This window comes from Marmota monax, unplaced genomic scaffold (genome assembly GCF_021218885.2).
Source record: "Marmota monax isolate L192 unplaced genomic scaffold, Marmota_monax_Labrador192_F-V1.1 WCK01_AAM20220418_F8-fsc00007, whole genome shotgun sequence".
NCBI lineage: Eukaryota > Metazoa > Chordata > Mammalia > Rodentia > Sciuridae > Marmota > Marmota monax.
Window position 1 is genome coordinate 8,070,495 of NW_026692781.1, and position 13,144 is coordinate 8,083,638.

General features: G+C 39.6%; 1 pseudogene; it reads left to right on the forward strand.

Annotated features, from left to right (window-relative positions):
- Nucleotides 1-3,453: 3,453 nt before the first annotated feature.
- Nucleotides 3,454-12,580, forward strand: LOC124094438 (TP53-regulated inhibitor of apoptosis 1-like; annotated as a pseudogene).
- Nucleotides 12,581-13,144: the final 564 nt, after the last annotated feature.

The window sequence follows — 13,144 nt, forward strand, 5'->3', positions numbered from 1 at the left end:
CCTCAGGCACTGTAGTCAATCTGACAACCTGACCCCCAAACTAGGTCTCAAGCAAGTGGATATTAATGATAAGTGTTGAGAGCCACAGCCGATGGCTCTCAACAGATAAGGATGCCAACATCCTAGGCAGAGTCAGTCTTCACTATGTGCAAAGGATTGTTTTCATATCATCTCACTTAATATAGCAGCCCCTGGAAACATGTTTTACCAGAGCAATCTCACAATGGAGTCTCCATGAAGGTTTCACCATCATAACTGCTGCTGCTTGGATCTATAGTCATGTTTGTTTTAAGCTCATGATCATCCACAGTTTCTGTGTTGGTCATTGACTGGGTTCACGTAACTTGTAGCGACTCACATGGTGCCAGACTGATGTGCGGTAAGCTCACAATAAGCCCTAGGTTTTTCTTTCCTTTCCCTTGAGGCTAGGGACCTACCCACACCCATCCTTGTGCTAGTTAATCTCTTTTATTGCATAGATTGATTCTCAGTAAGTGTTTATTGAGTTAACTGGAAGTCAAAGCTAACAGGGACACAAACTGTGGCTCTCTTGGGCAAGTATGGAAAATAATGAAGACCTAGGCTGTCACATGGCAAAGGTCATGTGACATTATACTAGGTTAGAGTATAATGATACTAGGTCTATGGCTTCAGTCTCCAACCACTATCGCCTGGTTCTTCACCCAGTCTTTGGCTGCCTCTTCTTGTCCTCATCTGTAGGTGCCTCTTTGTCTGCCTTCATGCTACTGTCTATGTCATGCACAGCACTGATTCTGCTCCTATAGGTGCATATATATCCTTACACCCACTCATCTCAAAGCCTCATCTTAAAGTTAGCACATCTTGTACTGAATCTATTATTCCCTCATCCCACTTAGGTGCTCTTTCGTTTAAGTTCATTTGAATAATTTCCAGGAATGGTGGTTTTATTATAAGGATACATATATAGGAGAACATAGAGCTCAGAACACAAAAATCAAATCAGATCTTTGGGGAAGGGAAACCACAGTAGGTCAGGAAAAGTGAGACCCCAGAGCACCTTGGAAGGTCAGCAGGAGGAATGTGTGTGCGCCTAGTCTGGGTGCCATTGCTAACTTTCCCAGCTCTCCTCCAGGGTCTGCCCCACTTGGCACTTGCTGAGTGGCTGATCCCCCTGATAGGGCGAGCATTTTTGTTTTTACCTTAAAGCTTCTGCTATCAGGTAGACTCTTCTTTCTCAACTTGCTCATGGCTGGGTCTACTTCTGCATAACTCAGCTTGCCTCCCTACCCTCATGGGTAGGGCAACTCTAGCTCAGGGAATCTTGGAGCAGCTTTAGATTTTACTGAAGCCTGCCTCATTCTCTCAGTATTTTTGAAGTTCAAATGAGAGAGAATCTGATCATCTAGCACAGATGTTTCCTGCCAGATCACCTCATTGGTTGTTGCACAGCGTATGAATTGGCTACCCTCATGTCAAGAGCATACTGATCCAATCTGTCAGCTGTGGCCAAGGGTAGGACCATGGGCTGCCTTTTACCCTAATATCTATGTTAGGTTTATTCACCTAACGTAGATATTAGGGTATCTACATTATATGATTACATGTAGTCATATGATTCCGTTTACATGTAATGCTCAAAGTAGGCAAATCTGTAGATAGAGAAAATAATTAGTGGTTGCCTAGGGCTAGGGGTGAGAGTAGGGGACTGAAGAGGGACAGTTACAGAATATGCATTTTCTTCTGTGGTGATGAAAATGTTCTGAAATTGATTGTGGTGATAGTTGTACAATTTTGTGACTGTCTTAAAAGCCACTGACTCTTACATTTGTATGGTAAGTGAATTATTTCTGAACAAAAAAAAATTTTAAAGGATTTCATAGAAGCAATTTTCTCGGGAGTAGCTGAGGACACAGCAGAAACCCACGTCATCCTTAGTTATTTATCTTAATAAATGCCTTTTGCTTTTTAGCACATCTTGCCAAATTAAAACCTTAGAATTCATTCTGACATCCCTTGCTTTTTCAGTCCAAAGGCTACCTCTTTCCTTGATTCCAGCTTTTGGTGCAGTCGTTGGTTCTTTCCTCTGTGCTCCAAAAACATCTGATACCTGAGCCTGACACCACTTATCTATATTATAGCTGGTGCTTTGCCAGCAAGCCCTGCTGCTGGACTCTAATCTACTGAGAAGCTTGCACCTCCACATCCTTGCCTCCTGCCTGCCTCCTGAGGAGCCTGAGAGCTTCTGGTACAGCTGGGATGGATGGATGGGATGGATGCAAAGAGAGAGCCTCTTACTGTCCCTGTCCATGACCACTACCTGCTCTTAGAAATCCTACCTATTGCATCAAAGATACGTGTCCAGGACAGAATGAATGAGGACAGGGTGGATTAGTGGCATCACCACTGTTTCCTATTCGAGAATCCAAAGCACAAATGAGACTCATGTGGTTCAGCCATGACTGCCAGAGTAGTTACCAGGCACAGCTGGCAAGCTTCTGAAGACTCAGTTTCTGCTCACTGTGATGAGGTGTTTCTGATGTGCCCTGGGGCATGACGTACTGTTGAGGGTAAGAGCAGACCCAGTGACTAGAAATGACTAGAAACACCAGGTCTATAAAGTATTGCTTTATAGACCTGGTGTTTCTAGTCATTTCTGTGCTGAGCCTGCTGGCTAAAGCCAAGGGCAGGAGGGTAGAAGACAGAGGAGAGATGGGGAGAAGAATAGCCTTCTCAGAACAACGATTGATTTGAAATATGAAGCATCTTATTGATAAAAGTACAGCCCAGATGGAAGGAAGCAGTTTGACATAGCACACTATTTGAAAAAAATCATGTGCATCTGTTTAGCACAATATACAACATAATGACAGCAATCTTCCCTGTTTGTATCTATTCATCTGATTATACAGAGTAACAATTCTTTTAGTTACACATTTATTTACCCAGGGATTTTTTTTAATAGATAATAAGTTAGTAAATCAGATAGCCTGGGTTCTGGATAATACTTTAGTAAACTGTCTACCACACAAGACAGTTGCAATTCACATTTTCTATAATATCCAATGTGCCATTAATACACATAGGACAATGTGAAGCTATGAGCAACAATTCAAGAAGGACAAAGCAGATTTTAATGATTATTTAATACTGTTTGATCTAGACACATATTATGTTGAAAAGCTCGATTTCAGTCTTGCAATGTACCACAGATGCAATGAGAAATGTGGAATTATTTGAAGTATAATCCAGTGGCCTTCTTTTGATGCAGTTGTCATGGCTGTTGGTGCTAAAGTTTCTTGTCTTTGATACAAGGATACTCATGAGTCTTTTTCTGACTGGTAAAAATCCACACTTGAACCCTCAAAGCATACATATCATTTCAGATCAAAATCATGAACACTAAGGGAGGATAGTATTTAGCTTATGGCACTCAAATATGATGAAAATAAAATAGTTCTTCCTCTCTTTCTGAAGTGGTAATAGATGTCAACAAAATTCCTAATTCTTTCTGGAATGCTAAGCTGGGGAGGGAAGTCTCCTGGTTTAAGACTTGAGTTGAAGATGGAAGAAGAACACTGCTAAAGAGAAGGGCCCAGCACATGGTAACTCCTCATCCTCCACTGGACAGGCTACCAGGAAAGCATATCTGCTTCTATGCAAGACCCACCATGTGCACCAGCAATCTCTAATTTACCCAGCAGCATCCACTTGGAAAATATTCACCTCCTCTGCGCCTCCTGGAGAAGGTCCTGACTTTTCTCAAGGCATTAAGGTGAGATATATTGTGGACTTATGATCACATTATGCACCCTATTTTAAAGAAAATCCCTTTATCAGATTCCTGTTACAAGCCAACAGTAGGATACTATTGGAAATGAAAATCAGAATTTTATTATTTAGTGAGTCATGAACAAGGAACTTTTGCAGGCATGCTCTGGGCTGCTTCAGGGTGGAATCTACATTTTAACTCAGATCAGTTAGAGAAAACAGTGAGACTTTTCTATTTCTATTCCTTTCATGGCATGGCTTGTGACAGTGTTGCTAAATAGGGACTCATTGCTCCCTAACATGGTACTCACACTTCATTGTTCCTGCACAGGGTCACCAGGTGGTTGATTAGCCAGGGACTCTGAAGCATTTGGCAAGTCAATTCTGGAATGGAATGAAAAGACATTTGGATATCTGAACAACTTTCTTGAAATAATTTAGCAAAATTAGATTTTTTTTTCAGAGCACAAAAAACATTAAAGAGTAAAGGGAAAGAAACTACATTCATATCTACAATTACCAAACATTTTCCAAGTATATTCTCATCTAATGGTTACAATTACCTTTGAGTGAACCCGGGGCCTTGTGCCTGCTAGGCAAGTGCTCTACCACTGAGTCACATCCCCAGCCCTCAATGTGCACAGTTACCAGGGTTAGAGCCACTGTCAGAATCCAAAGCCTGTGCTGTTCATACCAGTGCATCACAAACTGTACAATGCTATTGTTTGGTTAAGAACTTTTGCTCTTGTTCCACCTGCAGAGATTCTGAAGCAATTGGTCTGGGCTGGCACCAGGCCATCAGTATGTTTAAGAAAACCACTCAATGATTCTAATCAACAGCCAGGTTAAGAAACCTGGGTCAGGGCTGGGGCTGTAGCTCAGCGGCAGAGCACTTGCCTACCATGTGTGAGGCACTGGGTTCGATCTTCAGCACTACATAAAAATAAACTAATAAAATAAAGGCATTCTGTCCATCTACAACTACAAAAGAAAAAAAAAAAAGAAACCCTGGGTCAGTCTACATTAAATTTGTGTATGTGTGTTATTTTTTTTTTTTTTCTCTTTTGGTACCAGGGATTGAACTCAGGGACTCTTAACCATTGAGCCACATCCCCAACCCTTTTTTGTATTTTATTTAGAAACAGGGTCTTACTGACTTGCTTAGTGCTTCACTAAGTTGCTGAGGCTGGCTTTGAACTTGCAATTCTCCTGCCTCAGCCTCCTGAGTTGCTGGGGTTACAGGTACATGCTCGCACGCCTGGCTTACATTAAATGTGTTTTTGACTTGATATTTTCAATTTACCAGAGGTTTATCAGGACACAACCCCATCTTACGTTGAACATCTGTGTAAGTCATGTACATTTACCTGAACCAAATAATTCCTAATCATTGGATATTCTGTCATCTACATTGCAGGACATACAATAAAAAGTGGATGTCCTTCACAGAATTAATAATTAATTCTATTAATTAGCTATTTTTAGTTAATTATGAACTTTATGAACTTCCTTTCTATGAACTTCTCACGCTTTAGAATGCCATGGTGGGTTGTACTGGCCTCTTTCTGTTTTCTCATTCCAATTCAACAAATCTTAAGATGTTTTAAACAAGTGCATTGAACTGTATTCTGGTAGTGGTTATGTCATACCAAGCATATTAAAATAACTCAAGAAAGGAAATGATCAAATGAGGCTGTATCTCCACAGGGTCAAACCTTGGGTTAAAAGTTTAAAACTCAGACATTTGCAGTGGTTGATTTCCTTTGTTCATTTTCGGGACCTCGAAACTCTTGCAGGATTAGATTTTTGTTTGGTTTATTTCAATAACTAGGCTCTAGCTTTTTGCTTGGCAAATTATTCTGGGGCTGCAGTGGCCCTTGCTATGAGGAGAAATGGTGAGATGCTGAATGTGGACTTGCACTGGAATCAGAGCTAATTTCTTCAAGGAACCTTCTGCTCTTTTGGTGCTGTGGGTATTCTCTTTTGACATATTAATGCAATCACTTTCTCCCAAGGCTGCGAAGGCTGTATGGCACAAAGTCCTTAAATAAACAAACAGAACAGACAACTGAAACAACCAACCTCCAAAACAACATTCACAGTCCAAGAGTTAAATTATGTAAACAATATGGTTGTGGTTAGAAATATTAATGTTTACTGGAAGAAGTGCTTCAAAATGCTCCCAGTGGCTATCCTTATGGATGAGAGATATGTGTGGAAAATATATCCAAACTAAATATCCAAACTAAACCCCCAATTTTTTTTTTTTTAGATTTAAAAAACTGCTTATATATCTGTGTGCTACTTACCATTCTCTTCTGAGACAGTGGCACAGGGTCATTTTCAGGAGTCTTTTTTCCTTTTCCTTTTTTTCAAACTATTTGCATCTTATTTCAATGACTTGCTCTAATAAAAGTGTTTTATTTTAAACATGTGGGAGTAGAGATTAAAAACACTAACATTTTTTTTTTGCTGAAAATCCTTTAAAATGAACAAATATGTTTCCAAAGCATTCTCAGACTTGAAGTTGTTTGAACTTCTCTCTCTCTCTCTCCATATATATATATATATATATATATATATATATATATATATATATCTCCTGATTTTTTTACCTGATTCTGATTTCAGATTTCATTGAAGAAATAAAAGTAGAAACATTACATGTAGTTTAATGAGGAAGAATTTAAACTAAAATAAAGAGAATTAGTTCTAGCAAAAAATCTTCTACATCACACAGTGTGAGGATTAAGGAGACAGATGCTGGAGTTGCAATGCCTGTGACTGATTCCTGTCATGTGGCCACGGCATCACTAAACCTCATTTGCCTCTTTTTTTCCATCTGTAAAATGGGGCTAATATTTAGCAACTTCCTGAAGGAGTTACTAGGAGGGTCAAAAAATTTAATGGGTGTAAAGTGCTTAGACTACTACCCAGAAAGTGTTCAAGACATGACAGTTATATTATTCCAGACAGACAGATACTTAGAGCAGTAGGAGAGCAAACATAATTGTACTAACTCTAAGGTGGGTAGCTTTGTTGTTGTTGGTACTGGGGATTGAACCCAGTACCTCACACATGCCAGGCAAGTGCTATACCACTGAGTTGCATCCCTGGCCTTTACTATTTCTTATTTTGAGACAGGGTCTCACTAAGTTTCTGAGGCTGGCCTTGAACATGTGATCTTCCTGCTTCAAACATCACAAATAGTTGGGATTAGAGGAGTGCACCACAATGCCTGGCCTTTATTAAGTTTTTCTAAGGAAGAAGGGGATTCACCGGGCAGAGGGTGAAGAGTAGTAGAATCACTATTTCATGTCACACTTTAGTGCCATACGAAAACTAAGTCATTTTGTTTGGTTTCAATTCCTAGATGCTGCCTTAGGAACTTCAACAGGTAGTAAAGGCAGGTGCAGATTTATGTCCTGGTGACCAGCAGTGAGCTCTCTTGGCCTGGATCATAGGCAAGAATTTTAGCAACAGATCATGCTTTGAGCCTGGATTTAGAATATATAAAGACTTTTTTACATAAGGGTCCAGAAGGGATATGATGCATTATCTCCCCCTCCCTGTCTCTCTCCCTTCCTTCTTTCCTTTCTTATTCTTTTCCTTTCATATTTTAAAATTTATTTTTTGTAGTACTGAGCATTAAACTCAGAGGCCCTTTACATCCCAGGTCCTTTTTATTGTTTATTTTGAGGAGACTGGTCTTGAACTTACAATACTCCTGCCTCAGCCTCCCAAGTAGCTGGGATCACAGGTATGTACCACTGTACCTTTTTCTTTTCCTTTTTTTTTAATGATCAATTCTTTTTTTAAAAAACCACTTTATATAAACTTACTTAACTGTTTGCCAACTGATCAAGAAAAATCATTGAATAAAAACAGAAGAAGTTAACTAAAAGCAACTGAAAAGATAACCATGGCTAATGTAGCCAGTAGCAAACACTGCTTGCTTGATACTGGCTTTCTGTTGCATGTTACCTTCCTGGGACAGGTGAGTCTCCTTTCCTCCCAAGTCTCCTGCATATGCTTTTCCACAGACCTCATTCCCCGGTCTCCTTGCTTCCTGCTTCTTAATCATGAGGAAAACTCCACCTCAGCCTGCTTTGGGACCAAGACTGCTAAGGGAAAGGCTGTAGCACTGGCACGGCCAGGGCCGCTGTGGCCTGTGGTTTCTTACCTCTGTCTCAGCTCTAAGGGCTCATCTGAGCTGATGGGCTGTGAAGGAATGCATTTCTTATATCTCTATCAGCTCTTACTTAACTCCTGCCTGAGATGACAGTACTCTTTCCAGCACTATTAAATATGGGAATCAAAAAAATATTTTCCAGAGTACTTCTCCTGTCTTCTAAGTCGGACCACATTTTGAGTGCATGCAGTTAACTACAAGGCATTCTTTCTTTGACTGTAAGTTCAGATGTCTTTTTTTCATTATAAAACAACCCTGTGCAAGTCCCAAATTTCTCATATTTCACTTTGATATTTTTTTGGATTCACTTAGTATATTCTTCTTAAATCATTTATTCAAATTCTTAACTAAATTTCCTTTAACTTTTGCCTCTGCAACTTGGAATCTCCTCTGCCCTAAAAATAATACTCCTTTTTCTCCTGAAAGAAATGCAATAAGTCTAAATAATTCTGTTTCTGCAGTGTCCCCCTCCCTCGCCCCAATTAAAGATTGTGGTTTTAGCGACTTCCAGTGCTGGGCTTGCCACCTACGTAGGATAGAGATACTTAGGTGCTGTATTCCATGTTTGCTTAGAGGACCGGTCGATCTGATTAGTCACAATGAAATCACTGTACAAAAAGCCAAGGAAAGGGGCTTAAAAGCATTGGGTAAAGCCCTCTTTTATTAAACTATAGAGTTGGATGGATTTCAGAAATAAATTGGTTTGTCCAGACATTTTTCTAGACGAAGAAACGAAAGGCTCAGAAATTTACTTTTCTTGGCCAAGTGCCACACACACGACCAGGTCATGGTAAAGTTAGAATTAAGTCAAAGCTTTGTGACTCCACCTGTGCATCCTGATCATCCCACCCTCCCCCCTTCCTCCCTCCCTGCCTGCCTTCTTTCTTCCTTCCCCCAATGTTTCTTCATGCTTACTGTGTACTTGTTTAATAATAAACAACGACCTTTACTGATTCATTTTTGGCATCCAAAACCTGGATGACATATGGTCTGACAAGTACTAATAGTCCCAGAAACAGAGCATTCGAAATGAGAACTACTCTGGAAAATCTAATTTGTGTGCCTCTAGTCACCATAGCCTGCCACGTCCATGATAACACATACTATACCACTTTTACTGTAAGACCATAATCCAAATCCGGATCCAAAACAAGGCTGAGAAGACCAGAGAACAAGTAGGAAAATAAACATCCACTCGCACTTGCAAACCCATCCACAGAGAGAGAGCCGCCTCAGATGCGATTCAGCAGACAATCAAAACACTGACATTTTGGCAAAATTTCCAGGCATTTCCATAAATCCTTTTTAGATTCTTCTTCCCTCCAGCTCAGCAAGACAGTCACTTTTTTTTTTTTTTTTTTTCTGGGCCTCAGACAAACAATAGCATCCAAATGATATTTCACAACAACCCCCCAGCATGACAAGCGAGGCTCAACCCATCCCAGAGAGAGGAAGGTCACCATATGCCCTGAGCTCTTTGTGTCCGGCCTCGCTGCCATTTTACAGCTGCCCTTGCCTCTTTATTTTACTTTGGGAGACAAGAGCTCTACTAACGTGCACAAAGGGGATTTAGGGTTAAGCCTTGTCTTCTGTCTCTCCAACCTATAGCATCTTTCATCCTCACAAAGGTGGGAGGAGCTGAGGAGGAAGCGGGGCAGACAGGGGGCAGGGGAAGAGAGCCCATCTTTTTTGCTTGCTGTCCGTCTCACCCTCGTTTTTTCTTCATCATACAGAAGCACCATCTGTTCCCAGCCTTGACGCACTTGCATTTGTTTCCCATTCAGGAACAGCTTATGTAGGAAGCAGATGATGAAGTGAGCAAAGATCCTCTGACTGGATCAGCAATTGCACGTTGTCCATTCCTTAAAACTTCACGGGTAACTGTGGTCAGATCTGTGTGGTCCTGCCCAGCTCCCCCAGGCTGCCGTTCAGCCCTGGTGAGCGCCACTTCTCTGGTGACCTCTACACTCCTGCCTCTTGGCCTCAGTGCATTTTTTTTTTTTCAAATATTTATTTTTTAGTATTTGGCGGACACAACATCTTTGTTTGTATGTGGTGCTGAGGATCGAACCCGGGCCGCACGCATGCCAGGCGAGCGCGCTACCGCTTGAGCCACATCCCCAGCCCAGCCTCAGTGCATTTCATTTCATTTACACTATATTTTAATGAACTGTTAAATTTTCAAATTCTTATGTTTCCAAAAATATTTTCTAGTATGCGAGCCTAGAGAGAACATAAATGAATGGAGAAAGAGGAATTAACTGTGTGTTTCTTGCCATATTCCCTTCTCTCTAGGCAACCACAGGGTCTTCTTAAATATCTATACTGACTTGACTACACTTTTCAGAACTTCCAAAGGAGAATGAATCACAGGAGATCAGTTATACATATCAAAACATCACCATTTGCCCTTTTGCTCTCTCTAAAAACAAAAAACAAAAACAAAGAAAAGATATCTGGTCTTGATTTTAGGCAAGATATGCTCCAGATACCATGATCTTCACACTTCACAAGTTACTCCATGGAGCTGGTGAACTCAAGATTGCATTCCAATCCTGTTGGACGTTTTGGTTACTTTAAAATTTTCAATGATAGATAATGCTGAGGCCAACATCTTTGAACATGAGGTTTTTTTTTTTATTTTTAGAATTATTTTCTTAGTCTGTATTATGAGAAGTCGAATAATAGAATAAAGTTAACTACATTTTGAGTTTAATCTGCAAACCCTACCATTTGGAAAAACCCACTGTTGAGTAGGATATAAAAGATAGGAGTATTAATTCATCATTGAATGTAAACATTTTCACCCAGATGTTATTAAGTAGCTTTGACTGTCAGTTAACTAGAGTTTTCATCAAACAGACATATTACTTTTTTTTTTTTGTACTGGGAATTGAACTTAGGGGCACTTAACCACTGAGCCACATCCCCAGCCCTATTTTGTATTTTATTTAGAGAGAGGGTCTCACTGAGTTGCTTAGCACCTCACCGTTGATGAGGCTGGCTTTGAACTTGCGATCCTTTTGTCTCAGCCTCCCAAGCCATTGAGATTACAGATGTGTGCCACTGTGTCCTACTGACATCTTATTTTTTTAAATTTTATTTTGGTCATAGTACTGGGGGAATTGAACTCAGGGCCTGGTGCATGCTAGGCAAGTGCTGTACCTCTGAGCCACACCCCCAGACCAAACAGAAAACTGAATGTTTACCTGAAAAACCTTTATCTAGGAATATAAATAGCTATTAAATAACTTCATTTTTTTAGGGATTCAATGAATATTTAAACAATCTAGTAGAGAATATAAGTGATTAGATTAGATATTTTAACTTAAACTATGATATCCTAGTCTAGTATTATGATACACTCTGTACATTCCATAAATGGCCTAACCATCAAACTATAGAAGAGTAATAAAGAAATATCAAAGTTTAGGGCTGGGGTTGTGGCTCAGTGGTAGACCACTTATCTAGCACATGTGAGGCACTGGGTTCTATTCTCAGCACCATATAAAAAAATAAATAAAATAGAGGTATACATAAAAATGCTCTCTCTCTCTCTCTCTCTCTCTCTCTCTCTATATATATATATATATATATATATATATATATATAAAGAAATATCAAAATTTAAACTCTAAAATGTGTAGATTAATATATGCACTGATTTTCTAATAGCCAAGTTTAACTGTGATATAATATTTTATCCCACTTCATAATTTCCTTGGAAAATTTTGGTTTTAAAATCTAAATTAAATTTGTAGAAAAGACCTCAGAATGTGTATTTTAAATCAAAATTTAAGAATTATGCCTTAAGAATTAAGAATCGACCTACTTGTGACACTTAAACTTTTTCTTAGGTTTATTCCCCTAATTGCCTTGTTTTAAAAGTATGTACTTCTTGACCATAGCCATGAACAGTGTCAGGGAGGCATGCACCCATATGAAGCGCAAGTCCAACCAATGCTTCAGTTGCTGTTTTGCTGAGAAATTCCTCAAGGGAGACAGCTCCAGGGTCCAGTGCACGGATCTCTTCAATTGCTACCGGTAGCATGTTCAGAAAGCAATGAAAGAGAAAGAGAGTCCCATTGAAGAACTGGAATTCATGGGCCATGGCAAAGAAAAGCCTGAAAGCTCTTCTTGACCTTGACTGTTAACCTTGAAAATGAATTCTAGGGCTGCAGTAGTAGCTCAGTGGTAGAGTGCCTGCCTAGTACATGTGAGGCAATGGGTTTGAACCTCAGCACAAGAAAGAAAGAAAGAGAGAAAGAGAGAAAGAAAGAAGAAAGAAAGAAATTGTATCCATCTACAACTGAAGAAAGAAAGAGAGAAAGGAAGAAAGAAAGAAAAAGGATTCCTATATTAGGAAATTGAGGGCTCTGGATTTTGTCCACCAAGGCTGTGAAGATAGCTGTGGGATTTGATGGAGTTTCAGAGGGAGCTGTGTTTTTCTTCCTTCTGAAGTTTTCCTCTCACTTTTAAAAGATGATGAACCACTCCCTTCTTTGAGGCAATTTCTCATTTGCAGACCCTTAGTGTGTTAAAATTGAACAATTTCTTGGTATTATGGTTGCAATAGGTAGTTTGGAATCAACTTTGAATATATCTTGTATATGAATAATAATAAACTACTTATTGTGATCAGAGTTGCCTGATTTCTTGGTGTTTGCTGCAAAGGACATTATGTACACTGAATTGGGGTCATTATTATGAGAGCAATTGGTTAGGACTTCTCTTTTCTCTCAGGAGCTAATGCTTTAAAAAGGTATCCAGGCACAACAGTTTCATCCAGTTTATTTTTATGCAATTAAAATTGTTGGTGGCCGGGGTTAGCAAAGAGGAAGACAGCTTTTAACAGACAGCTCCCTGCTTTAACAAGAGGTGTCAGAGTATATGCGAATGCTTCTAAAATGTTGTCATGAACACCATTTCATGACAACATAGTTCAGGAACTGCGTTGTTTGGAGTTGCTGTAGAAAAAGAATCTAAACTACAAAGACTTGCTGTTACCAGTTTTCAACCCAAGTTAATAAATTAAATCATCCTGTGTATCATAAAAAAGCCAAAATACAGCGTCTGGTTGAATGGAGGAAAAGGTGCTTGCTTCATTTGCCTTGTTGGCCCACCCTGCCCTAAAATGTCTGTAAACATGATGATGGATTAAGTTTCAACATTAGTTTTTGTCATTAAAAAAGGGTATACTGG